This window comes from Tenrec ecaudatus, chromosome 1 (assembly GCF_050624435.1).
Source record: "Tenrec ecaudatus isolate mTenEca1 chromosome 1, mTenEca1.hap1, whole genome shotgun sequence".
In the NCBI taxonomy this organism is placed as follows: Eukaryota; Metazoa; Chordata; class Mammalia; order Afrosoricida; family Tenrecidae; genus Tenrec; species Tenrec ecaudatus.
In genome coordinates this window covers 224,241,224-224,253,919 of record NC_134530.1, presented here as the reverse complement: position 1 = coordinate 224,253,919, position 12,696 = coordinate 224,241,224, and positions in this window count along the sequence as shown.

The following is a 12,696-nucleotide window of genomic DNA, read 5'->3' as shown; positions in this document are numbered from 1 at the left end:
GTGGACCGACTTTGTGTCTCTGCTCAAGCCCTCCCTCAACACAAGAACACGTTCTTCTAACAACCTGGCATTCTGTGAGGCTTACCTTCCTGGCATGATCGCTGAAGGCAAAATGGGTGCACAAGCAAATGTGGTGAAGAAAGCTGATGGTGCCTGGCTATCAAAAGATGTGGCATCTGGGGTCTTAAAGGTTTGAAGGTAAACAAGTGGCCATCTAGCTGAGAAGCAACAAGCTAACATGGAAGAGGCACACCAGCCTTTATGATCATGAGGTGCTGATGGAATCAGGTAACAGGCATCAGAAGACCCAAAACAACAAACAAAACATATTGTTGAGAACAAAGGGGGTCAGAGCAGAGACCCCAAACCCATCTGTAGACAATAGGACATTCCCTCATGAAAAGGTCGCAAGGAAGGGGTGAGTCAACCAGAGTGCAGTATAGCACCGGTGAAACACAATGTGCCTCTGGTTCCTTGAGGCTTCCTCACCCCCACAATCATGACCCCAGTCCTGCCTTTCACTGCGGGTTAGGCCAAAGCATGTATACAGGTACAGATAAGAGCTCACAACACACAAAATCCAGGTCAGATAAACCCCCCAGGCACAGAAATGGGAGTATAGATACCAGGAGGGGAGGGAGAGGAGGGGGAAGAAACTGCGGGAGAAGGGAGATAGCGGTCGGTGTAAGATTGGAAAATAATAATAATTTATACTTTTATCAAAGGGTCACGAAGGGGAGGGAGAGGGAAAAAAGAGGAACTGATACCAAGGGCTCAAATAGAAAGTAAATGTTTAGAAAATGATGATTGTAACATATGTACAAATATGCATGATACAATTGATGTATGGGTTATTATAAGAGCTATAAGGACCCCCAATAACATGATCTTTAAAACAAAAAACAAAACAAAAAGATCACAGGGTAGGAAGTTCTACTCTTTCCTATTGGGCTGCTATGAATTTGAATCAACTGGCTCGCATACAACAATAAAGTTCTTTCAGTATTTTGGGTTGTCTTTCTCCTTCCTCTCTCCTGAAAACAGCCCTGTGAATTAAGCAGAGAAGGTGTTTGGTAAACCGTAAAGCAGACTGTACCTCTCAGGCTGGGAAGGATGTGTTTCCCTGTTTTATAGCTAAAGAAACGGAAGTTTGTCAAAGGAGGAGAGAGAAATAACCCTGTCTCCTTTCCCTAGTCCACAGCCTCTGATTTACCCGGCCCTTGTGTTGATCAGATCAGGAGATCTCCAAAGCAAGGAAGACAGGTGCGTTCTTGTCCATCCCCCCAGTAATGGTGACATTTTAAAAGAAAAGTGCCTTTGCTACTGAATGTTTAATGGTCGCGGGTCCCCAGGAGACCCCAACCAGCTTCCTAGAACCGACTCCCACCTGCACATCAAAACCAATGGCAGCTTGGTCGACAGTCTGCTGATGCCTGGTGGACAGCAGAGGAGAACTGGGCTCTTTATGGTTTCCAATGGCTAGTTTTTTCTCCCAAGATACCTCTAGGTAGATTAACCTTTCTGTTATCAGCTCAGGGCATTAGCCATATGGACCACCCAGAAACGCAGTATATAAATTTAGCCCCTGCATCCTGGCAAAACACACACACACCACCACCACCACCACCACCACCACCCCCAACCCAATGTTACTGAGTTGGGTCCCTCTCCTAGCAACCCCATGTGTAAGTTAGTCTCTGCTAAAAACATTCTAGGGACATTGCTATTTTAGTCTGCTTGGCGTGATTTCCTGGGAGGACTTGTTCCTCTTGCTTCTGCATGATCCTGGTGAGCTAGCAGTCATGGGGTTCTGTCCTCCCCACTACCATTTCCGGAGTGGATATAGATCTCAGGTCACACTCACCAAACTCTCTCCCGAGACCCCCAGAGGGGCAGGTGCTTGGCGTGGAGCCCCAGGCAGAGCAGGGCCACAGAGAGGTAGCATCTAGTCCCTACCCTTGTGATCACCAGGGTTATGCTGCTTTCTGGATTTCCTCAGGCCTCAGGCCTCACCTTTCCCTGCTGTTTTTATCGTTCACAACCGAAGACCTCTATCTGGCACCTGTGTCTTCCCTTTTGACAGTGACCAGGTGACAAGGCTGTCCTGCCAAGGGGAAGTAAGTATCATCCTGGTTAAAATTGGATCCCGCCTCTAAGTGGTGCTTAAGATCATGGTCTGGTGACTTGTGCTGTGGAACCCATCTGTGTTGGGTCTGGTTGACTAGAGAAACAAATACAGCCATGTTCATATATGTGCAAGAAAGAGCTTTATATATCAAGAAGCTTCATATAGCAGGAAAACATCCCAGCTCAGTCAAACTCAAGTCCATAGCTGAGACTCACAGAGCTGCATGCAAGGATACAGAATGCAAGAAGATCGCAGGCTGGTGGGTGCTAAGTCTTGTGGATCCAATGGTGGCGGGCGCATTTCCAGGGCTCTTGCTAGCATTTCCAGGGCTCTTGCTAGGCTCTGGTGGCTCTCTGAGCTACTGGAAGCAGAGATTGTGTGTGATCTGCCTCCAGGGAGAATGAGTGAAAGAGCCCTACCTAGGAGAGCCTTTTAACTATGTTGCCCTCCAGTCAAGCTGGGACCTGACTGACAGGCTAAACTCCACCCACATGTTCCTACGGGAGCCATGCTGGCACACACAATAAAAACCAACTATCATAGCTCACCCCTTCACTCTTGTATCTTCAAGTTGACACAAAATTATGTAACTACCACACCATCAGAGAAGTTGTGCTCACGAGGCTAGTCAATATGGAGGAGAGGGGTGAGAAATCGCCCATCGTCTCACAAGCCTGGCATGTGTACAAGACCCCAGGGTCTGGAACCACAAGTTAGCTTTCGTGCCATTAACACTCCCACCTTCAGCTTTGATACCTGCCCCTTACCTTCTCAACACACACCAGATTTCTAACTTCCGTAACAGGAAGACCCTCAAACCATAACGTCTTCACATAAAAGTCTATTTCTCACTTCCTAGGAGTGCATTTGAAGAATCACATGAGTCAAAGGCCTGGGCTCCTTAAAATTATGGTTCCAATATCCCCTAATTAAAAAAAAACCCAAACTCACTGCCATAGCATCAATGCTGACTCATAGCGACCCCTGTGGGTTTCTGAGACCACAACCGCTTACAGGAGTAGAAAGCCCAGTCTTTCTCCTATGGGTCAGTCGGTAGTTTCAAACTGCTGACCTTGCCAATCAGAGCCCAAAGAGTAACCACTGCAGCACCAGGTCCTTCTACCCAGTAAACACAGAGCAAGGGTATCAAAGTCCTTAAGGAAGAGGTTTGAATGGGCCAGATCTGAAAACAGCTGAGGCACCAAGAGGACCATATCTGCTGATCTGAAGCTCCCTGGGGCCAGGGTGCTCTGTCTGAGCCACTAGTCTACCCACTAGTTAAGCCTTGGTCTCAAGATCACTGCCTACAAGGGGTTGGGGAGTGTTGAGCTCTATTGTCTGGGCCTCACCAGGCCTTTGGTTTGGATATCCTTCCTTCCTTCTCTGGGTCTTCAGATGCGAGTGCTACCCACTCATGCCTCTGCTCTCTTCTCTCAATTCCCTTCCCTCTTACGCTCTTGAAGATAACCTGCATCTACCCAAATGGAGTCAATGGCAACATTGCCCCATGTTGACATTTCTCAGCAGGCAATTTGCAAACCGACCTTGATTTTTAGTTTTTTTTTTTAAATCACGTTGAAATCTTCTTCTCGCACTGCATTGTCTTACCTGAGCTCCAGCCCTACAGCTCATTCATTGGTCCAACAGATGCTAACGGAGCCCTAGTTTGGTGCAGGGAGATGTGGTGGCCCAATGGTCAGGAGCTTACCTGTTAACTGAAAGTTTATGGTTGAATCCACCAGTCACTACGTGAGGGAAAGAGATGGCAGTCTGCTTCCTGGAAATGTCAAGTCCTGGAAACCCTGTGGGTAGTTCTACTCGGTTTTTGAGGGCTGCTGGGCCTTGGAAACAATTTGATGGCAATGGCCTTGCCTTGGGTCTCGGTCCAAGTTCCCTAAGGGGGAAAAATTTTAAATACCCGAGTAAAAAATTTTAGATTTTAGCAAGACATTTAAGTCAAAGGAAGCAAGAGAGTGGAGGATGAGGAATGAGGAAGAGAGAAGAGGGAATACAAGAAGGTACTTTTCTAGCCCAGTCACAGATTGGCAACAAGCACAAACAGTTTCTCAGACACCTCCATGGAGGCCACACGGTCTAACCACATCTCAGAATGGTCCAATGGCAGGGCAATGGGGGAGACGGAAATTCCTGCTGGCTCCATTGGTCAGAGATTGTCCCATGGGCATAAGGCCTTCGACACTTCTGATTTGTACTACCAGCCTCTCCATAATGTTATTGGGGAACCGGGGCCTGGGAATGTCTCATGAGCCAAGAACTCAGGCTTCCCAGTAGACTGTCTGCTTTCAGGATCCTTGACCGATGGAGGAAATGCACGTAGATTTGAGACCCAGGCAGTCATTGCACCGGTCATCATCAGAATTTCTCAGACTTGGAAACAAGTGCAGCAGCTAGGGCTTGAGGTGGGGAGCAGTCAAGGCCTAGATTGTTCGCCCAGCACGGTGGCTGCGGTCTGGGGAGAGAAGAGTGAACAAGAACGTTCCCCGGTTCTGAATGGTGTTGTAGACTTGTTCTGTTGCCATCTGCTCCCAGTCTCTGCATGCCACTGCCATCTATACACCACAAGTTCATAGCTTTTAAAAACAGAACTTCATTTTCTTATAGTTCTGAGGGCTAGACATCCAAATCAGAGCCTCGGCTTTATCCATTGTTTCCTTGTAGGTAGTCTCAGTCATTCCTTGGCTCATGGAGGATTCTCACATAGTCTCTGTCTTCCATGTCTGTGTGCATTTGTGTATATCTGTGCCATGTCAATCTGATTTTCTATAACTCAGAAGTAAATGGACTTAGGACCCATAATACCTGAATATGATCTAATTAACCTAATTGTTAGATGCTGTTGAGTCTATTCCGACTCAGATCGACCCTATGTACAACAAAACAAGACAAAACCCTGCCCCGTCCTACGCCATCCTAACAATCGTTCTTGGTTTGAGCCCATTGTTTCAGCCACTGTGTCAACCTATCTGATAATTGAAGGTTTCCATCTTTTTCACTGCCGCTCTGCTTCCCAAGCATGATGTCCTTTTCCAGAGCCTGGTCTCTCCTAATTCATGTCTGTGCTTCTGAGGATCATTCTGGCTGTCCTTCTTCCAAGACATATTTGTTTGTTCTTTTAGCGGGAGTTCATGGTACTTTCAGTGTTCTTCACCAGCACCACAATTCTTCTTTGGTCTTCTTTATTCGATGTCCAACTTTCACATGCATATCATGTGATTGAATAGACCATGTCTTGGGTCAGGCACATCATAGACATCGAAGTAACATCCTGGCTTTGCAAATACTGGAGCCTTGTTTTTGGCTAACGCGCTCGGTGCGGTCTGGACGGCTTCCTTTAGCACCATTGGTTCTTACTCAGATGCCACCTCCTGAAATGGTGGCATGTCGTCTAGTTCCTTTGGGTACAACGACTTGGGTACAAAGAATACAATGTATTCTTTCCATCTTCTTGTGATGTTTCTTGGATCAGTCAATATTTTGCCCAGAGATTCTATCGATATTGCAACTTGAATTTTTTCTTGAGTTCTTTCCGTTTAAGCTACACCATGTGCGTTCTTCCTTTTTGGTTTTCCACCTCTAGGTCTTTACACATTAAGTTATAATATTTTATTTTGTCTTCTCAAGCTTCTCTTTGAAATTTTCTGTTCAGTTCTTTGTTGCCTTCATTTCTTCCATTTGCCTTAACTACCCACGATTCAGAGCAACTTTCAGAGTCTCTGCCGACATTCATTTTGATTTTTCTTTCTTTGTAATGACCTCCTGCTTTCTTCATGTATGATGTTCTTGATGTCATGACACTGCTCATCAGATCTTCTGTTATTAGTGATCAATGTGGCATATCCATTCATGAAGTGTTCTCAAAATCTGGGTGGGGTATATTCAAGATCATATTTTGGCTCTCATGAACTTGTAATTTTCTTCAACTTCAACCTGCACCTATATAAGAGCAATAGATGATTGGATCCATGGTCAACCCCTGGCCTGGTCTTAGCTGCTGAGCTTGAGCTTCTCTATTGTCTCTTCCCACAGATGTAGTCCATTTGACTTCTGTGTCTTCCATCTGGAGACATGCACATGTATGCCACTGCTTGTGTTAGGGATAAAAGGTATTTGCGATTAAGAAGTTATCGCACTTGCATAATTCTATCATCCAATTTCCAGCTTCGTTTTGCATCACCCAGGCCATATTTTCCAACTACTGTCCTTCCTTTCTGTTTCCAAATTTTGCATTCCACTCATCAATAATTATCAATATATCTCGATTGCATGTTTGATCAATTTCAGAGTGAATACATGGGTAGAATTCTTCAATTTCTTCATCACTATCTTTAGTGGTTGGTGCATAAATTTGAATCATGAGTGTATTGACTGGATTTCCTTGTATGCAGATAGATATCATCATATCACAGAGAGCATTGGACTTCAAGATAGATCTTGAAATGTCCACTTACATATAATACATGCAATGCCATTTATATATAATAAACTCAGTGCGGTTCCTCTTGAATTTGCCATTCTTGACATAGTAACCTGTACGAACTGCCTCATTCAAAATGGCCAACACCCGTCCATTTCAGCTCCCTAGTGCCTGGACCTTTATGTATTCCATTTCATTCTTGACAGCCCACTTTTCCTAGGTTCGTGTTTCACGCATTGCAGGTTCCAATTATTAATAGATGTCTGCAGCTCTTTCTTCTCAGTGTGAGTCATGCCTCGCTGAGGAATGAAGGTCCCAAAGGCTTTCCTCATCTGAGCTGCGATGGGTGACGGCGTTGAGCGGGCAGCTCTTTCCCGGTCAGACTCTGGGCGCCTCCGAACCGGAGTGGCTCGTCTTCTGGCACGACCTCTGACAATGTCTGCTTTGACTCGGGAGGTCTTCAGTACCTGACAAAGCAGAATGTTCGCGACAGAGCTGCAGGTGCGGTGACGAAGATGCGATTGCGGACTTGATGGAAAATTCTATTTCCCAACAGGGTAACAGCCACGGTTACAGGTGTTGAATTCCAACACATTTGGGGGCATACAACCAAATCCATCACGTAGCTCAACCCCAGTGTAGAAAAAACTGTAGCCCCCGTGACTCTGTCCAAACTAATTTTTGACCCTGTGTTTTCCATCTCAGTCAGTGGCATCTCCTAACTGATAACACTAATTTCTGTTTTTCCTTCTGCCCAAGGCACATGCATCTCACTGATTAATATTTCTGAAGCCCCGTCCTGAACAAAGCATGCCCCTACTCTGGTCTTCCCAGTGGCTCTCACTGCAAACCACATAGAGTTCAAGTTAGCCCGACGGTCAGGGCCCTCTAGGACCTTTCCTCGGACGGAGTCACTGACCGGAGCCAATGGTTAACGGGATCATCTGCTAATGGAAGTTTTCCTAGAGGGGTCTCCGAGGAAATACCCGGTGGTCTACACGTGGACTCACCTGAGTCGGAGTGGGCTTGAAGGTAGCAGCTTTGCTGGGAGGGCTTTTGGCCCTCCTGGCCTCTGTCCACACCGATTCCATCCCAGACCCAATGGAACCACTGGCCATCCCCCTTTTCCCACTGGCCATCCCCCCTTTTCCCACTGGCTACCCCCCTTTTCCCACTTGCATGCTTTGACACGCAGACTTCTTCCTTAAAGTGAGTAAATGACTGTAAGTAAAGAGGGAAGGGCTGCTGTGAGCCAAGCTTCAGTCTTCCAGGACATGCGCCAAGGTATCCAGTCACGACTTAGACTCTTCACCTCCCCTTACACTGAACCTGACTTCTTCCTCCATTGTCCACATGCGTCCACATGTTCATATCTGGTACATCCTTCAATCCCCACTTCAAATCCTTCCTCTCCTTAAAGCCCTGATTGACACACCCAACCTGCCCGGCAGTCTGTCATCTGTGGTGGTTTACATGGGGCAACCAGACTAGAAGCTATGCCGTCAGTATCTCAATTACCAACCTGGTCATTCCTGGTAGATGTCTCTCAGAGGAGCTTCCAGACTCACACAGACTAGGAGAGAGGCCTGGTGAACTGCTTCTGAAAATTAGCCCATGAAAACTTATGAACAACAACAAACACAGCTGTGATTGTGAGCGTGGCCCAGAGCCAGATGACATCTCACTCTGCTAGACATGACGTCATGATGAGTCAAAACTGACTTGACGGTAACTAACGGCCACTGCGAGTGATCAATTCCTCCTGTAAAGGCCCCCAGCCCTTCCCTGTGATTCTGCTGCCATAATTTGTGCCAGATCTTATGTTAGCACCGAAAACCCAAAAGTATCCATTCTCTGTGGCTGACATCACAAGAGTCTGACATAATCAGATTATGGACCCCATGGGTGCCAGAGGGAGGGAAGGGAAGCAACCCTGTGACTGTGGAGTCAGGGCCTGCTCCACCGGACAAGTCTGATTGTCATTCTTCATTGAATCACGTGTCAGAGGCAGAGCGGGAAGTTGCTGACTCTCCATCCATGTCAGCAGAGGAAGTGGAGCCTAGAGTGTAGGGTTGGTGGGTGATGCAGCTTCCATGGGTGTTAGGAATAGTTCTGCAAACCTATCCCCAAATTCAAGTTTCAGTCCCACATCCAGAGACTACAAAGATCAGCCAAGTCCAGTTCACTTCCGCTACCCTACATCATCCCAGCTTCAGCAGGCCTGTAGCAACTTTTACGTGTGTCTGCACCTCTACACAACCGGGCCACTGAATAGCATCATGATACCTGGAGGTAAACAGATTGGCATTGTCAAGGATTTTGTCTATCAAGCGTCCACTATAGATGCTCTTGGAGGTAGCAGTCACGAGATCACAAGATGGATTGCATTAGGTCAAGCTGCTGCTCAAGGCCTCTTTAGAGGATTAAAAGGGAAGGATGCTACTTTGAGGACTTAGACGAGCCGGGCCCAAGCCATGGTGTTTCCCATTGCCGCAAACGCATGTGGAAATGAGACACTGAATAAAGAAGACCGAAGAAGAATCGATGTGTTTGAATGGAATCGCGGTGCTGCAGAAGAATATTGAAAGAACCGTGAAAGCACAAATCGGTCTTGCAAGAAGTATGGCACCTTGGAGGCTGGGATGGCAAAGCTTCATCTTACATACGTTGGACACAGTGACAAGAGAGACCAATCGCTGGAGAAGGATATCAAGCTTGGTAAATAAGAGGGGCAACGAACGAGAAGAAGTCTCTCAAGAAGATGGATTGACGCCATGGCTGCAACAAAGGGCCCAGGCACAGGAACAATGGTGAGGATGGCACAGGGCAGGGCAGGCTTGTTCTGTTGTGCAGAGGGTCACTATGGGTCAGGACCAACTTGATGCCACCTAGCAACAACACACCTCTACAGGCGTGTTCTCTGTGCCTCTGCATGTGTGTGCACATATGTGTGTGTGTGATTCTCTCTTGGTCTCTCTGCGATCGTGAAGTAAAATGACGCATTCAACTTTCTGAAAACAGAAAGAGTTCTCCCACCAAAGATGACACTAAAGTTCCTCTTACTGTTGCTGAGCACCTCCGTCAGATGGGCGGTGCGGGTCATCCCAGTGGGAGTAGAGTGGCTTCTCATCATGGGTTGTTTGTTTCTCTCTGACGTCTTCTCATGGGTTCAGTGGTCAGAAATCCAACTTCCTGAAGTACAATGCTGTTACCAAGTGGACGATATCTAAACACCTACAATGAGGACCAGTTAATACAATTGTTACCCAGATTTGTGAACCAACCACTTTACACCAAAGAGGGAAAAAATGGAAGGTTTTCCCCAACTTCTTCAGTCTCAAATTGATGAAGCATACAGTCAAGTTGCATGGATGGTTACCGGTGACTGGAATGTTTAAGCTGGGCAACAGGAGAAGGATCAGTAGCTGCAATGGATGGCCTTGATGATGGAAACACTGCCAGAGATCATATGAAAGAATTTTGGTGTTCAACGAATAGCCTCCTCGCTAGAACTATCTCTTATCCACAACATAAACAATGACTCTACCTTAGCAGATGGAATACATTGGAATTGAATCAACTATATATGGGAAAAGAGATGATGGAAAAGCTAATATAATCAGCCAGAACAAGGCCAGGAACTGGCTGCACAACAGGCCAGCAATTGCGCACATGAAGTTCAAGTTAAAGCTGAAGAAGTTAAAATAAATACATGAGGGTTAAAGTATGATTTTGTGTATATCCCTCCTGAACTTAGAGATCATCGATGTATCCATAATTCCACAAGTAATAAAGAACAAAGTTGTGGCTAAAAAAGAATACATTTGATGTATGGAACACGAATGACCCCAAACCAGGTAAGACATCAAGGACACCCTATATAAAGAGAACAAAGAGTTAAAAAAATTTTTTAACCCCCCCCCAATTTTTTTAATTAAAAAAATCCCACAGGACAAAAGGGAAAAAACCAAACTGAATGTCAGAAGAAACACTGAAATGTGTTCTAGAGTACAGAGCAACTGGAAACCAAACCAAACCCTCTTGCCATTGAGTTGATTCTGACTCAAAGCAAACCTATGTGATAGAATAGACCTGCCCCCGTGCGTTTCCAATACAGAAAGTCTTAACAGGAGTAGAAAGCCTCATCTTTCTTTCAAATTGCTCCTGGTAATTTCAAACTGCTGACCTGACAGTTAGCAGTCCAACCTGTAATCCACTATGTGACCAGGACTCTTGTCTCTCACTGCCATCCAGTGGATGCCAACTCATCTCGACCTGCCTTGCAAGGACCTAGAGTCAGGAAATTCAAAGAGAAGCGCATTGGAACAGTCAGGTTTTGTGTCAACTTGCCTGGGCCAAGATTCGCCTGTGTCATGATGTAATATAATGTAATCAACTCTATGATGGGATCTTCTGTGAGAAACCAAGGAGCTGTGGGGAAATAGGATGGAGTGGACCCCCTTACACTGGTCATAGCCTTGATAGCCTTGAAAGGAAGCTTGACTGAGGGTGTGTTGTTGTTGTTAAGTGCCACTGGGTCCTTCCAAACTCAGCAGCCCTCTGCACAGCAGAACGAACCACGGTCCTGTCTGGCGCCATCGTCACAATCATTCCTGTGCTTGAGCCCACTGTTGCAGCCACTGTGTCAATCCACCTCTTTGCGGACCTTCCTCTCTTTCAATGCCCCTACTTAATCAAGCATGATATCCTTTTCCAGAGATTGGTCTTGCCTAACAACATGTCAAAGTACTTTTTAAGTCATTTTATTGGGGCTCATACAACTCTCATCACAATGAATTTTCACCATCCATGCCTCTAAGGAACATTCTGGCCTTACTTCTTCCAAGGCAGATGTATTTGTCCTGTAGGCAGTCCATGGTACTTTCAATAATCTTCCCCAGCACCACAATTCAAATTCATTGATCCTTCTTTGGTCTTCCTCGTTCAATGTCCAAAATTCACATACATATGAGGCCATTGAAAATACCAGGGCTGTGGGTCAGGCGCACCTTAGTCCTCAAAGTAACCTCTCTGCTTTTCGACACTCTAAAGAGCTCTTATGCAGCAGCTTTTTAGATATAATTTTTGGAAGAAACACCAAAGAATACACACACACATGGTACCCCCTTAAAAAAACGGAATTTTAAAAATGCTATGCATTTAAATTTTTCCTTTTATAATAAAACTTATCACCTTCAAAGTACTCTCCATCACACTTAATACATTTGTCAAATCTGTGATTCCATTCTTGGAAACATTATTCAAACCCATCTGTTTGGATGGCTGACAGCACCTCCCTCATTTTTTCATTACCTTTTCTAAGTCATCAAATCGCTGTCCTTCGTGTCCCTCTTCATTCGAGGAGACAAAAAGAAGTTGCATGGAGCGAGGTCAGATGAGTAAAGTACATGAGGTAAGAGGGGCATGCTGTTTTTTGCCAAAAACGTGCAGAGATGGCTGCATGAGCAGGTGCATTGTCCTGGCGGCAAAATCAGTCCCCTGTCTGCCACAAATCAGGCCTTTTTGTCACATGCTGTTATGCAATCTTTTCAGAACCGAACTAGAAAACTCGGTTAACAGTCTGCCTGGTGGAGCGAACTCCAAATGCACTACAAGTCGGCATTTTCATCCATTCAGGAAATTAACAAACCTCCAGAATAAGGTTTGTCATCAACCGACATTTCACCTTTTTTGAAATGAGAAAACTACTCATGCACTTGAGCTTTCCCCCATAGAGCTGTCCTTGTAAACTGTGTTCAACATCATAACAGTTTCTGTGGAATTTTTCCTGAGTAGGAAACAAAACTTCACAGTCGCACACTATTCTCTGAAATTGGCCACCACAGAAAAACGTGGTTGGAGCGAAACTGCTTTTATGACAAAAAATTCACTGTAACCAAAGATAACCTTCCCAGGCCATCAGGTGCACTAAGAGCGAGTTGGTCTATGCTCACCTAGTGGACAAATGCCACTAGGAAAGCTCTGTTCCACCCAGCCACAATTCCTGGATTGTGTGTGTGTGTGTGTGTGTGATTTTAGCTAAAGAAAGTGACTCACACAGTTGTAGAATCAGATATAATATATATACATGTATATATATGTGTGTGTAATATATATATTCACTGGTTTTACC